Below are 14,854 nucleotides of genomic sequence, written 5' to 3'. Positions count from 1 at the left end.
GACCGGGCAGGGTTCAGCTCTGCTGTACGCAGGGTCACTAGGAGTCGGAATTGACTCAATGGCACTAACAACAAAGAAAGTAGAAGGACAAAAATCATAACATCATAGACTGATACTGTGGTAACTATGATTATTAAGTGGGCAAAATATGTTTTGTGTGTCCTACTAAGAATAGTTGATATCATAATTAGATAGAGTTTCAACCATCCACCAACTTTATGAGCTCCATTGGAGTTTCTAGCCAATCACAAAGTCCACTAATTGGAATTGTCCACCTTGCTCTGGCCAACATTCGATGCCATGTTTACCAGTGAGAAGCCTAAAAGTTAGAGAGTAGGTGGGGGAAAAGTATATGAGAAGCAGGGGATCTGAATGACCAACTCCTGAATAACTGAAGGCTGATTTTGTTACCGGTGAGTATTTTATTGGGTATCAAAAGGACACTTAGTGCCAAAAGGGAGGAGAAATTCAATTAGCCCCTGACCAGTGATGCTGATTATAGATTTGGTTTCTGAGATGGGATCAAGACAGGCTACACCCACACGCATTATATGGTCATAATCTAAGATATATTGTATGAAGGTAAGGCTCCAGAATAGAGTTGGCTTACTTGCCTCTGGGGTTATGAAGGAAAATCCAATTTAGCTTTTGAAGTATGGAAACCCACTAAAATGCTAAATGTTATCTTATGTTTATTGAAGGCAGTATAGGAATTGCCCTCGACACTAAGTATGAGTTTCAACTTCAGCAAGGAAGGCACACATCAAACAAATACTATGAGATCTTTTAAGAAAGAAGAAATATATGATTTTATAGAAGTATAATCTGGGGATTAGGAGGTTCTCTCTGAGCAATTATTGATATGGATATAGTCCCTGAAATTTGCAACCAAAACAGTGTCTCTGCTATTCAGAAGGATGTGAGTTCCCCTTAAGTAGCCCTTCCTTCCCTTGCTGTTGGTTCCTAGAGGTTTCAGAACAGACGGCCCACCATGTGATCTATTTAATTCTTTCACCACAAAATGGGCAATGAAATCCTGAACAATTCCACATATGGCTACTTAGTGAAAGTAAAGCAATGAAATGAAAAAGAGACACAAAAACACATTTTTTAAAAAATCACTAATTGCTTCATACTCAGAAATGTTGTAGTTACTTTCTATCCAGGATATATAGCTTAGTGGTTTCACTTGGTATCTTAGTAATAATTCCTAAGCGGTCATGAAATTTTCAAAATAAAATGTTAAATCACCATGTTTAAGTATGTACATGCATGCCATATGTGCCATAAGGCACATCTGCAAAGTACAAAGGTCATCTTGAAATCAAATAAGTGACAAATAGAGTCAGATTTTTTTAAAAGACACTGAAACAGTTAAGGCCTTTTCTTGCGGAAACTGTAAACATTGAAAGCAAATGGGAAAGAGAAAGGTGTTTTTAATGATGATTATATAAACATGAAGTTTTGTTGATTTATAAAAACAGTGAGATTTTGACATGAATAATTAGCAGAAGCATCAGAGAAGAATGGTTGGTTTGATTTAACAAATAATTATTCCAGGCAGGGGACAAGTGCTGCATGAATCAGACCCAATCCTAGCATTCTAATGAGGGTAGGATAGGGAACCTAATCACAATTTAATATAAAACCAATTTGTTGAAGAGGCAGAATATTTATGGAAGTCATAGGATGAAGGATCCTGTTCTGACTTCTGCAGAACTGAGGACAACTATGACTGGACGAAATACTTTTTTAATATTTTTATGCTTTAAGGCAGTGGAGAAATACCAGTGTAGTGAGGAATTGGCAGTCCAAGATCCAAGAGAAGGTGGAAATATAGAGAGATAAACCTGTTGTTTGGATGTATGCCTTTCAGATAAAAGCAGCTTAAAGGCAGAGCGATGTTTCTCACAGCCTTGCAGGGCTTGAGGGGTCCTGGGGGACAAAAGTGTTGAAGTTTAGGGTCTGCTAGAGGTGGAGTCCTTGGTAAACTCCTTATACTTTGGGTCGACAAAGTGGATTGACATCCAGCCTTGGGTCAGGTATAAAGGTGAAACAAAAGTAAACCAGTCCTCACTTGGATTGCTGTGTGGTTGTTGCAAGATCTTTGTGTGATCCAGAAAATCTCAAGCACAAAAATTGGATCAAAATGATCCTAGAATCCAGGTCCCCATAGGCACCTAGAAGAAGCACATTTGATCCTACATCTCTAATGATTCCATAAACCTTTTATAAAATACACTATCCAGCACACAATCGAAGATAAAGAGGTGTATTATAAGATAAGACAACATGAACAAGAACTAGCAGAAATAATAAAAGTAGAAATAGATCTACAGATGCTTCAGATATTCAAGTTGTTAGGCATGAACTTTAAAATAACTATACTTATTATATTCAAAGAGATGTAAGGTAAGATTTTTTAAATGTCAGAGAGGACTGAAAATTATAAAAGGTGACAAAACAGATTTGGAAAATAACCCAATAGAAATTCTGACCCTGACAAACCCAAAGCCAAAATTAAGAACTTAGTGATAGGGTTTAACAGCAGAATAAATCCAGCTGAAGAGAGAATTAAATAACTAGAAGATAGGTTAGCAGAGAATATCAAAATAAAGTACAGAAGAGACAATTGGTGCTGGAACAACTGGACATCCACATGCACAGAAATGAATTTAGATACAGACCTTATACCCTTCACAAAAATTAACTTAAAATGAATCATAGATCATGAATCATAGATCTAAATATAAAATGCAAAACTGTAAAACTTCTGGGAGAAAATATTTGAAAAACACATCTGATAGAGGTTTGTTATCCAAAATATACAAATAACTCTTAAAACTCAACAGTAAAAAAATGAACCACACAGTTAAAAAATGGACAAAAGACCTGAACAGACACTTCACCAAAGAAGGTATACAAATAGCAAATAGACACATGAAAAAGTGCTCATTATCATATGTCTTTAGGGAATTGCACATTAAAATGAGATACCACTACACACCTGTTAGAATGACTAAAATCCACAAATCTGACAATACCAAAGCTGATGAGGATGTGGAACAACAGGAACTCTCATTCATTGCTGGTGAGAATGAAAAGTGGTATAGCCCCTTTGGAAGACAACTTGGAGGTTTCTTACAATGCTGAGCATGCATACAACTGAGCAGTCATACTTCTAGATATTCATCCAAATGAGTTCAAAATGTCTGTCCACACAAAAACCTACACATGAGTATTTACAGCAGCTTCATTCATTTTGCCAAAAACTGGAACCAACCAAGGTGTTGTTCACTAAGGGAATGGATAAACAAACTGCGGTACATCCATACCGTGGAATATTGTATGAGCTGTCAAGCCATGAAAAGATATGAAGAAACCTTAAATGCATAATTGCTGAGTGAAAGAAGCCAATCTGAAAAGGCTACCTACTATATGATTCCAACTATATGACATTCTGGAAAAGGCAGCACTATAAGACATTTAAAATTAGTGGTTTACCTAGGACAATGCCCATAGCACATGGCAGCTACACAATGACTGTTGAAGGAATGGAGAGAAAAAAAGGCAGATCTGCTGGAGCAGAAAGACACTCACCAGTGTAACAGAAAGAAGGTTCAAGTCTAACTAAATTATTGATCCTCTTCACTGATAGACAGAGCCACTTTGCTAGGGACTGAGCCAGAGAGCACTTTCTGCCCTGATTCCCTTCTCCAGAAGACCCAAATGCCTGCCTAGACCCTGATCCTAATGCTCCCCTCTGGCCTGACCCCAGAGGGAAAGTGCCTGCTGGACCTTACAAATCTCACCACCAGCTTGGATTCTCTTGTCATTAATTTGTGTTTTCCTAAGGAATATTTTTTCATGTAGTCTGTGTTTGGGCACTTGTTGAAATTATGTCTAATTCTGTGATAATGGCAAATAATAACTACCTGCCTGCCATGTGCACTATTTCTATTATGTGTAAGGATTTTTTGCATTTTACTAACAAGTGTTCTAAGGTAGGAGTGCTGATTAGGAGAAAGTTCGGAATGTCATTTTGAATATTTGATTGAATTATCACTATTTCTACTCAACTGTTATGCAGGAAAGGTCTCACATTCTTTATGTCAACCCCTGGAACTGTACTCCTAGAATTCTATTTCCTTTGTTTCTATTAATAATAGCTACCTTTAATTCAGTACTTATAAAATGCCAGATCCACTTTAAACCCAAATTAAAATTCACTGCAAACTTGGGTGCCTTCAGAGAGGGAAAAAAATCAGTGGTTGCTGGGGGGAGTGGGAGGTAAGGAGGGATGAATAGGTGAAGTATAGGATTTTTAGGGCAGTGAAACTATTCTGTATGATACTGTAATCATGGATATATGACATTATGCCTTTATCAAAACTCATAGAACACTACAGTTCAAAAGAATGAACTCTAATGTAAACTATGGAATTTAGTTATGAATAATGTATCAATGTTGGTCAACAATTATAACAAATATGACACACTAATGCTAGTTATTAATAATGGAGGAAACTGGCAGGGGGATGCTCAAGAAGAGGAAGTATATGGGAACTGTATACTAGTTACTCAATTTTTCTGTAAACCTAAAACTACTTTAGAAAGTAAAGTCTATTAATTGGGAAAAAATAAGTGTAATTCATCATATTAACAAAATGAAAAAGAAGAACCATGTTTTTATCTCAGTAGATGCAGAACAAAGCATTTGACAAAATTTAACACTTATATTTGCAGCAAGCTAGTAGTAGACAGGAACCTCAACAAAGCAAAGGGCATCCATTAAAAATCATAGTTGTCATCATGCTTAATGGTAAAAAACTGAACACTTTCCATTTATATTGATCTGTCCACTTCTATTCAGCCTTGACTAGAGGTCCTGGCCAGTGCAGTAAGACATGAAAAAGAAATAAATTCAGATTGGAAAGGAGGAAGAAAAAATATCTTTATTTATAGACAATAAGGTCATATACTCGGAGAACATTAAGAAATCTCCAAACAAGCTCCTAGAAATTATAAGTGGCAAGGTGGCAGGAAAAAGGTCAAAATATAAGTTTTATTTGTTTATACTAACAATGAAATTAGAAAATAAAATTTAACAAAACCCCAATAATTTATAGTAGCTTCAAAAACATTAAATACTTAGGGATATACTTAGTGAAAGCCAGCACTCCCTGGTGGTCTAGTGGTTAAGCTTCAGTGCTGTCACTGCCATGGCTTGGGTTTGTTTCCCAGTCTGGGAACCACATCACCCATCTGTCGGTTGTCATACTGTGGTGGCTGCATGTTATGTGATGCTAAGAGTTATGCCACTGGCATTTCAAATACCAGCAGGGTCACCCATGATGGACAGGTTTCAGTGGAGCTTCCAGACTAAGACAGACTAGGAAGAAGGACATCACCACCCACTTCTGAAAAAATTGGCCATGAAAATCCAATGAACAGCAGCAGAGCATTGTCTGATATAGCGCCAGAAGGTGAGGAGATGGTGCAAAAAGACCGGGCAGGGTTCTGCTCTGCTGTACACAGGGTTGCTGGGAGTCAGAATCGACTCAATGGCAGTAACAACAAATACTTAGTGAAAAAATGCACAAGACCTTTTAAAAAACCCCATGTGTATTTAGTCATTGGATTATAGATGGATGTGGCAAGAGATGGAGAAAAGAGAGTGCCGACTGTGTTTAGAGAATGACAAAGCACAGAGTTGGACTAACAGTACATGAAGGAGAGTCCTGAGTGACATATCTAGAAAGAGGTTAAAACCAAATCCAGCTTTGGAAGACCTTGATGTCAGGGTTGGACCTTGATACCTTCAGTGTCTCACTGTTGCCTATTTTGAACAAAGCAGGGTCTAGTCGAGGCTCCCTTTCAGAAGGTTCATCTGAAAGCAGAGCATAGGATGAATTTGGTTTGATCTTTGGGGAGGCTAGAGATGGTATTCAATAAAATATGCCAGAAAAGAGGTAATAAGAGCCTGCACTGGAGCAGTGCTGTGAGACGGGAAGGGAAGAATTATCAAAACATTGCTGAAATGAAGTATCCAGGACTTGGATGCTGACAACATATGAGAGAAGCCAATACAGCAAAAGGAGTCCGAGATTACTCTGGAATTTGAAACTGAGTGACTGAAAATTCAACAGGAGTTAAAGAAGAAAGAGCAGGTTTGGCTCAGGGAGAAGTTGATGTGTTCAGTTTTAGAGTGGGTTGAAGTGGAAATGATGGCAAAGCATCTGATATGGATGCCTAGCAGGTTCTACAAGGTTTGCAGTCTCTGCCCTAGAAAGGTCAGGTGAATTCTTGTGGGAATGAGATGAGAGATGAAGGAAGGGAGATCTGTTAAGTTATCAAGGAATAAAGGGTTAAGTGCAATAGAAAACAGGAGAGAATAGAGACTAGCACCATGCTCCTGCTCTGGGGAATGGGAAGAGAAGGAATTGCCAATGAAAATTAAGAAGAGAAACCAGGTACTCATATGTGTGCTGCTGGTGGTGGTGGCATTTTGAGGCTACTTAATCTTGTTCTCTCTGAACTGAGTTTCTTTTGTCTTAAAAGTTATTTTTTCCAGGCCGGCCCAGTGGCGCGGCAGTTGAGTTCACACTCTCCGCTTCTTAGTGGCCCGGGGTTCCCCGGTTTGGATCCTGGGTGCAGACATGGCACTGCTTGGCACGCCATGCTGTGGCAGGCGTCCCACATATAAAGTAAGGAAGATGGGCACGGGTGTTAGCTCAGGGCCAGGCTTCCTCAGCAAAAAGAGGAGGACTGGCAGTAGTTAGCTCAGAGCTAATTTCCTCAAAAAAAAGTTATTTTTTCTAGTCTTGTGTTAGGACAAGGCAAAGATGAAGATATTCTTCTACTGGACTTTTAAAAGTTAGATTGAAATTTTTTTATATACCATGTTAGAATGGAAAGGGAAAACAAATTTATATTTGTATAGATTGTCTTGTACTATATATTTGGATTTTTCTCTTTGGTAAGTGTTACATTTTGTAAATTTGTACTCCTAAGCAGAGAAACATTTATTTCAGCATAGACCAACTGTGACCTTTTAATCCTTTCACCAGTAGCATATTATGCAGTGTTTATAGAAATATTTTATTTCCCTTAAAAAGAAAAGTAAGCTTTTACACAACATAGAGACACCTGCTTCATGCCTCCTTGTTAGTTTAAGAAATAAATACATAAATAAAGAGCCTTTGTCTCATGGTTTTTAGAGTTGAGGTAGGTGTGTTTTTCTTTATCAGTGTGACTATAGTTTTGAGTCCAAAGTTTTTGTCTTAAAGATACTGCAAATAGAGGTAAAATGGGGGAGTTGCTTGTTCATTTAGTCACCTTCTCATAAACTTTGGATGTTGGCAGGAGGTGGTACAGAGGGAGGGCACGTATGTGAGTGGAGAATCACTATCTAATTGTGCCATTATGCGCGCTGCATTGATGGAGAACAGGAAAACGTCCTCCGTCACAGTAGCTTTGCCTTCAGAGGCCCAGTTCCAGGTCTTCCAGATGGCCCACAGAATGTCTGGCATGTTCTAGGACCCATCACTTTTCATGCATTTGTCACATCCAGCACAAGAAGCTTACCTTCCTGGGGAGCCACGTTGAGGCACACACAAAGAAAAACAAATGAATTCTTCCTCCTTTTTCTGTTTTCTTCTTCCTTCCCTCAGTATTTATTGAGCACCTTCCATGTGCCAAGTGAGCACTACAGAGCTGGAAGAAATTTCTTAACCCAGACCATTCAAACCCTCTTATTTGTGACCAAGGAGATTGATGTTTAAGGAATGAGTTGGCCAAGGCCATCCAGTGAGAGAGCTTGGCTCCAATCCTAGGCCTCTGAGTGCCTGTCTAATACAGTCTAGTGTACTTTCTTTTACACCCCATGGTTGTAAAGTCATTTTTCTGTTTGTTGACTTCAGAGGGAAAGAGTAAGAAGGAAGAGTTTAGGGAAAATGTAAATATCTGCAAGATCTCTCCATTTAGGATCATATCCTTTTTGACTCATTCTTATGATCATTGTATTTAATATCTCATAAGTTAGTGTGTGATTTATTTGAACAATTTGATCTTGTTAATTAAACTCATTTTAAATGTCTTTTATGTTATTTACAAGTGTATTTAGGAAGTGCTGAACTTCAAAGTATTTAGTTCTTCTTCTGTTTATATAAGTTTGTTGGCAAAATGGTGAGCAGAAGAAAATGTCATTACAGCAAAATAAAATTGTTACTTTTGAAGGCAGTGTCCTTTAAAGAGTCACACTGATACACCAGAAACCTGACTTGACAAAATTGCTCAGAAAAGAGGAGGGGGAAATCTTATTAGGTACAGGTTGCCACCTGAAGTGCAGTTGCCTTCAGACTTGTTTTACAATCTGTGACTGCCATCATTTTCTGTTGCCTCTGCCACTTGACTTTGTGACTTTCTGAAAACTAAGTGTTGGCCTCAAATGAAATGAGTTCTAGACCTGTGCTGTTCAATATAGCAGCCATTTAGCCACACACAGCTTTTGAGCATGTGATATGTGGCTGATCTGAATTGAGATGTGTTGTAAGTGTGAAATACACACCAGACGTCAAAGACTTAGTTGGAGAAAAAAAAAGTAAGATAAATATTTTGGGTATATTAGATTAAATAAAAAATATTATTAAAATTGTTTTTAGGGCTGCTCAGTGGCATAGTGGTTAAGTTTGTGTGCTTCGCTTCGGCAGCCTGGGGTTCGTGGGTTCGGATCCCAGGCATGGACCTACCCATCGCTTATCAGGCCATGCTGTGGCGGAATCCCACATATAAAAAGTAGAGGAAGATGGGCATAGATGTTAGCTCAGGGCCAGTCTTCCTCAGCAAAAAGAGGAGGATTGGGGGCTGGCCCCAATGCTGAGTGGTTGAGTTCACACACTCTGTTTTGGTGGCCCAGGGTTTCACCAGTTCGGATCCTGGGCACAGACATGTCACCGCTCATCAGGCCATGCTGAGGTGGCGTCCCAGGTAGCACAACCAGACGACCTACAACTAGAATATACAACTGTGTTCTGGGGGGCTTTGAGGAGAAGAAGAAGAAGAAAAAAAAAAAGAAGAACATTGGCAACAGGTGTTAGCTCAGGTGCCAATCTTAAAAAAAACAAAAAGAGGAGGATTGGCAGTGCATGTTTGCTCAGGGCTAATCTTCCTCAAAAAAAAAAAATTTCATTTTAAATTGTTTTTATCTCTATTTTTTTAATGTATCTATGAAAACATTTTAAATTACATATGTGGCTTGCATTACATTTCTGTTGGACAGCACTATTTCAGGCCAAACACATGGCTGAGTACAGAACATCTTTTCAGCATCCATCATAAGGCTTTTGCTTATTTCTTTACCCAGTTAAATGCAGCAGCTCTACTGTCATCCCTTACCTTTCTGCCTTTATATCTGCATCTGTGAATGTTGCAGCTGCGTGAACTCAGTGGCAGCATAGCCTTCCTGCTGTGCGTTTTCCCTAGGAACCATTTTTACTTATCCATTCAAAAGTCATTTATTAGACAAATACTAATTGAGAACGTTTGTGAAAAGTGTTGAACGAGGAGTGTGTGGGGCTTCAGAGGTGATTAAAGTAATGTTTCCTGCTCTCTAGAATTCGTAGTGTGGTGAGGAAGATTAAACATAGACAGCCCTGTAAGTAATGGAAAACAGATTATGAACATCATCTTTCATTGTTTCAGTATTTTATGACTTTAGAGGAAGAAAGTCTTCATAGCTGAAGTATGGGTAGGGTTTCAAAAGGCAGAAACATGGGATAGGAATCAAGATGTGTGTGAGGAACAGAAACAAAGTAACTGATGTTAAAGGAAAACTGTTTCTCTACTCACACTTCTGACACCAAAAGTGTGATGTTTCTACACCAAGCAATTCTCCAGTTCTCTTTGGATACCAACTGGATGTCCTGCAAGTCAGCTCTAACACTAACTACCCAGAGTTAGCACAAACGCCACAGGTTAAGGGCCCATAGGACTGCCCTCACTCCAGACACTAATCGCAAGTAGCGGACCCCCAGGTTACTCACACTTCCAAGCAACTTTGCTACAAATCAGGGATTCCCAAGACCCCCCTCCTTAGGTTTGACAATTCTCTAGCATGGCTTACAAAACTCAGGGAAGCATTTATGTAGGGTTACTGGATTATTATAAAGAGTACAGATGAACAGCCAGATGAGGAGGTATGTAGGACGAGGTCTAGAAGGGTTCTGTCTCTGTGGAGTTGGGGTGCGCCAGCTCCACAGAGTTGGCATATGGATGTGTTCACCAACCCAGAAGCTCGCTCATTTAGGGATTTTTATGGAGGTTTCATCATGTAGACATGATCGATTATTTACTCAATCTCCAACCCCTCTCCCTTTCCTGGAGAATGAGGGGAGTGGGACTGAAAGTTCTAGGCTTCTAATCAAGGCTTGGTCTTTCTGCAGCCAGCACCCATCCTGAAGCTTTCTAGGATCCCACCACTGAGCTGCCTCATTTAGAACAAAAGAGGCTTCTATCACTGGGGGAATTCCAAGGGATTTAGGAGCTCTGTGTCAGGAATAAAAGACCTCTTATTACTCACAAAATTCCAAGAGATTTAAGAGCTCTGTCTCAGGAACCAGGGATGAAGACCAAAAATATATTTCTCACAATAACGCAGATTTGGAAGTACAAACTCTGGTTGGAGTCTAGAGTGCATGAAAAGAAGATGAGTATTGAAAAACAAACAAAGTAGGTAGCTTATAGAGAGTTTGGGAATCTGACCTTAATCTGGTGGGCTACGCAGAATCATGTAGGCTTTTTGTGTAGAAGAGTTATGTGAGCCGAACTGTGCATGCAAGAAATTAGTCTGGCTGCAGGATGTAGGGTAAATTTTGAGTGAGACTCTAGGGTAGATAGCAATCTAGGTTCGCTTCATAGTAACCACTCGGTATGTCAGTCGACTGATGGGAGGTGGTGCAGCAGTAACAACCTTCAAAGTTCAGTGGCTTGAGACAACCAAGGTTTATTTCTCTGATGTTCCAGGTCAGCTGTGGTTTTGCAGCATGTGACTTCAATCTGGGCTCCCCTGTCTGGAACTTGCTATTAGTGTGGCAGAGGGGAAAAGAAAGAGAACCATGCAGCGGCCTCTTAAAGCTGTGGCTCTGAACTGGCATACATGTCTTTGTCCACATTTAATTGGGTGAAGCAAGTCACATGGCCATGCCTGATCTCAGTAGGGTCAGGAATTACATTCCTTCTACTAGAAGCACTGTGGTCACATGGCAGTAGGTGGGAACATGTAATCCATTTACAGGGAGGGCAGCGACTAATTTGGAACCCACTACACTTTGCCATTCTAAATCACATTGGTAAAAAATTCCCAAGGAACAAAAAATCCTCAAAAACATAGTGCTGTGTGTTTCTATCTTGAAATTTCTATAGATCCTACCTCTCTCCCCTTTCCTTCTCCCTGGCTGTGTTCAGAGCCAGATGTTCCCACTGTAGCTGTGTGCCTCTAGGTGCCTAAAGATGCAGTTGACAGAGTACCAGGTTTCTTGGATTATAGGCCCCAGGGAAAAAAAGAGGTCTGTCTCCCTTGTCTCTTGACATTGATCCATCTCCAAATCCAGAACACTGAAAGCCTGCTGGACCAGGCAGAGTGTCATGAATTCCAATTACCTGCCCGCTACCCCAACCTGGTCTGGGTCATCCCCAGCAGAGTGAACTCTGTCAACCTTTCTAAGTTGATCTGCCTGCACAATAAATGTTTGCAACCCTTAGACCACCTCAGATCCTTCTTTGGTGACCTGGGGCCTTGGAGTCAGCCTAGCCTCCTCTCTGTGCTGGAGGCCTGATCCAGGCCTGGTCCAGCAGGAGGTGATAGGCAGATGAGGTGAGGTATTTAGTCTGGAAGTTCTGAACCAGGCCTAGAGATTGCTCACGGTAGGTGATGTCAGGGTGACTGAAATGCAATCTGGGTTTTATTTTTTTCCTTTTTAATGAGCAACAATAATGGTTTAATAGAAACAACAGAGATCATGCAGTACATGCTTAGACATGTCCCTCTCATCTTTTGGGCTATTTTCGTTGAAGAAGGAATACTCCGTGTTTGAAAACATCCAAGTTACCTTTTGTATGTGCTGTTGGAGAAGTTATATGGGTGGCTAGTTTTTTTGAGGAGAAGTAATCAGAGCATGAAAGAATCAGAAACACCACAGATTGTGCATTTGTGACACTCCCACCCCCACCACTCAGCAACCAGTGAAGCAGATTTTAAAATTGAATGATAAAGGATTAAACATGAAAGGAATGGAGTGTTTGAAAGAATTGGAACTGAGTTAGTGCTAAATGGAAGCTCTATGCTCTGTCATAATGTTGGTCTAGGATTTGGGAGAACTAGTTCCTGTTTTCAAATTTTTGAAACCATCTGGATGGTTTTCAGGGCCCTTTTCCTTTTGGTGCCTTTTCCCACAGGACTGTTAATATTCATAACTTTCTTTTGGTCCTATATTCAAAGCATATCAAGCTCAGTTATTTCTTCCTTTAACATCTCTCATAGTTATTTCTTCCTGTAGTAGTTGGGAGTCTTTCAGCTAAAAGTGACAGAAACTCAAATTAGATGAACCATAAGATAAATGTGTTCGAAGGACTCTGGGATGACTCAGAGATCTCAAGGACAGGAAATGGCTGGGGATCAAATACAATCTCTTCTTCCTATCTTCCCATCTCCTGTTTCTGTCCACATGTGTGTCTCCTTCATTTCTCTCTCTCACTACAGACCAGCTGTGTCTGCTTCTCTGTTCCACATGGTTAGAAACATGGCCTCACATATCCCAGATTTTACCATATCAGTCATTAAAGAAAGACTGGTTTCACTTCCTCAGTCCCAAACCCCAAAATGCCGTCAGACACCCACTTGGGACCAGTAAACTGTGATCAAGGGATCATGGAACTGGGGCTGGTCCAACTTGAGCCCCTGTGTGTGTCTTCCTTGCCTTCTCCTCTGAGTGATCATATATGTAATATATGATTTTATGTGCCGTATAAAAACATGGCAACAACCTGTTGAACCCCAATGACTGGAGTGAAGGTTACTACAATTCTCCAAAGAAAAAGTGCTATTTCTAGAATAAATGGGGTTTGGGGTTCTGGGCAAGAAAAGGAGTGACTGTTCGCTACAGCTCCTCTCCATCCCCACTGAGGCTGGGTGTTAGAAACTTTTACCTTCATAATAATGGTTTGCTCATTGGCCTCTTTTTCTCTTGTCTTACACCTGTTCAGTCCATCTTCCACGTTGCTGCCCCTGTGATCATTCTGAAGTAAAAATATGATCCTGTCATTTGCCAACAGGCTAAATTCCAGGCTGCTTAATAAGGCACATAAAGACTTACATGATCTGGTGTCAGCCTGCTCCCCCAGGTTTTTCTCTCTCTCTTCTCCTGCCCATTGCTCCTTGCACACTGCTTCAATCATGCCCAGCTCCTCCTCATCTCTTTTGCTTGCCAGCTTCACCCTTTACCTGGAATGCCTTTCCTACTTGTCTTCTCAATAGTTGTCTTTCAGAATTCAGCCCAAGCTTTGCCTCCTCTAGAAACCTTTCCTGAGCCTTGCTCTACCCTTTCCCACCCCACCCCCAACAATTTTTCCATCTTTGTATTCTGCTGATCCCTATACTGACTTCTACATATTGCATTCTTTCCTTTTCTTGGTTGCTTCCCTCTAGTAGGGTATGAGATCCTTGTAACTGGGGGACTCTTATTTCTGTCCTAACTAGCTCGTAATAACTACTCAGTAAATGCCTATAAATGAATGCAAAGATAAATTAGTTCTTTGGGTAGACATTTGAGGAGAATTTCTTAGAAATTCGATCTGTAATGCAGAGTAGGACTTTCCACGGCATGGGTGTTTCCTACAACAGATTGTGAATCACCTGAGATCAAGAACAATGCCTTATTGCTTGTAGATGTGCAACAGATGCTGTTGGCTTGCTTTGAGTCTTTAAGATGCTTTGACCTCTTCATAGTCAGGCAAAATTGACTGTAATTCAAGACAGTGTTTGGTATGCATATATAGGCATTTTTCAAGGAAATGATTAGTTACATTGCAAAAAGACAGCAGTTACTTGACAGCTTTTGAAATGGGAAGGTGGTGTCTGTCAATAGAACTCACTAGTAATAAGGGTGATCATTCTGGCATTCCTTCTTTGGTGCCCAGGAGCAGATATGTTCAAATACAGGCTGCAGTCAGCGCTGACAGAGCTGCTTGTGCAAATAGCAGTGGTCAGGGCAGTTCCGGTGATCAGACAGGCTTTCAGTGTTGGGCTCTCCTTTCAATTTCAGTCCAGCTTCTCCAAGATGAATGAAGTTTAACTCTTCTTTCTTTGTGACTCTTCACATCTCTAATACTAGGAGAAAGAGAAGAAAGACAGAAAAGTGTTGAAACTTGGCGTTAAAAGGAAAATTTCAACATGACATGAAATATAGTACTTTAGTTTTTTTTTGATCCAACTCAGTTCTCATAACACAGTGTGGTAAAATGTGAACAAATTTGGCATCTTGCATATTAATTGTACTCTTTAAAATTGACAAAGTTGAAAAGTAACCACAAAACAGGACGTTGGCAAGCTAATATTTATAAAACCGGAGAAATGGGAGTTTGTGGAGAGACCTTAGGCTCAGTTTACAAAGTAGATAGTGGCTAGAACAGGCTGTTAAAAGCAGCTGGGGCTGCAGATGTGAACAATGGATTAATTGTACAGAGAGAGGAGGATGACAGCATAGGATGAGAGGAGAGAGACACACTCCTTCATGCAAAGCAAAGCAGGTCCACATAAAGTGGACCTTTTTTTCCCCAAGGGAAGTGCTTTTGATTCTGG

General features: G+C 40.1%; 1 protein-coding gene across 1 annotated transcript in view; it reads left to right on the top strand.

Moving 5' to 3' along the window:
* KIF13A (kinesin family member 13A) overlaps positions 1–14,854 on the top strand; it is a 193,732-nt gene that overhangs the window by 83,461 nt on the left and 95,417 nt on the right.

This window comes from Equus przewalskii, chromosome 19, assembly GCF_037783145.1.
Source record: "Equus przewalskii isolate Varuska chromosome 19, EquPr2, whole genome shotgun sequence".
NCBI classification, from domain to species: domain Eukaryota; kingdom Metazoa; phylum Chordata; class Mammalia; order Perissodactyla; family Equidae; genus Equus; species Equus przewalskii.
The sequence above is the reverse complement of the archived record's forward strand: the minus strand, read 5'-3'. Positions and strand labels throughout refer to the sequence as shown.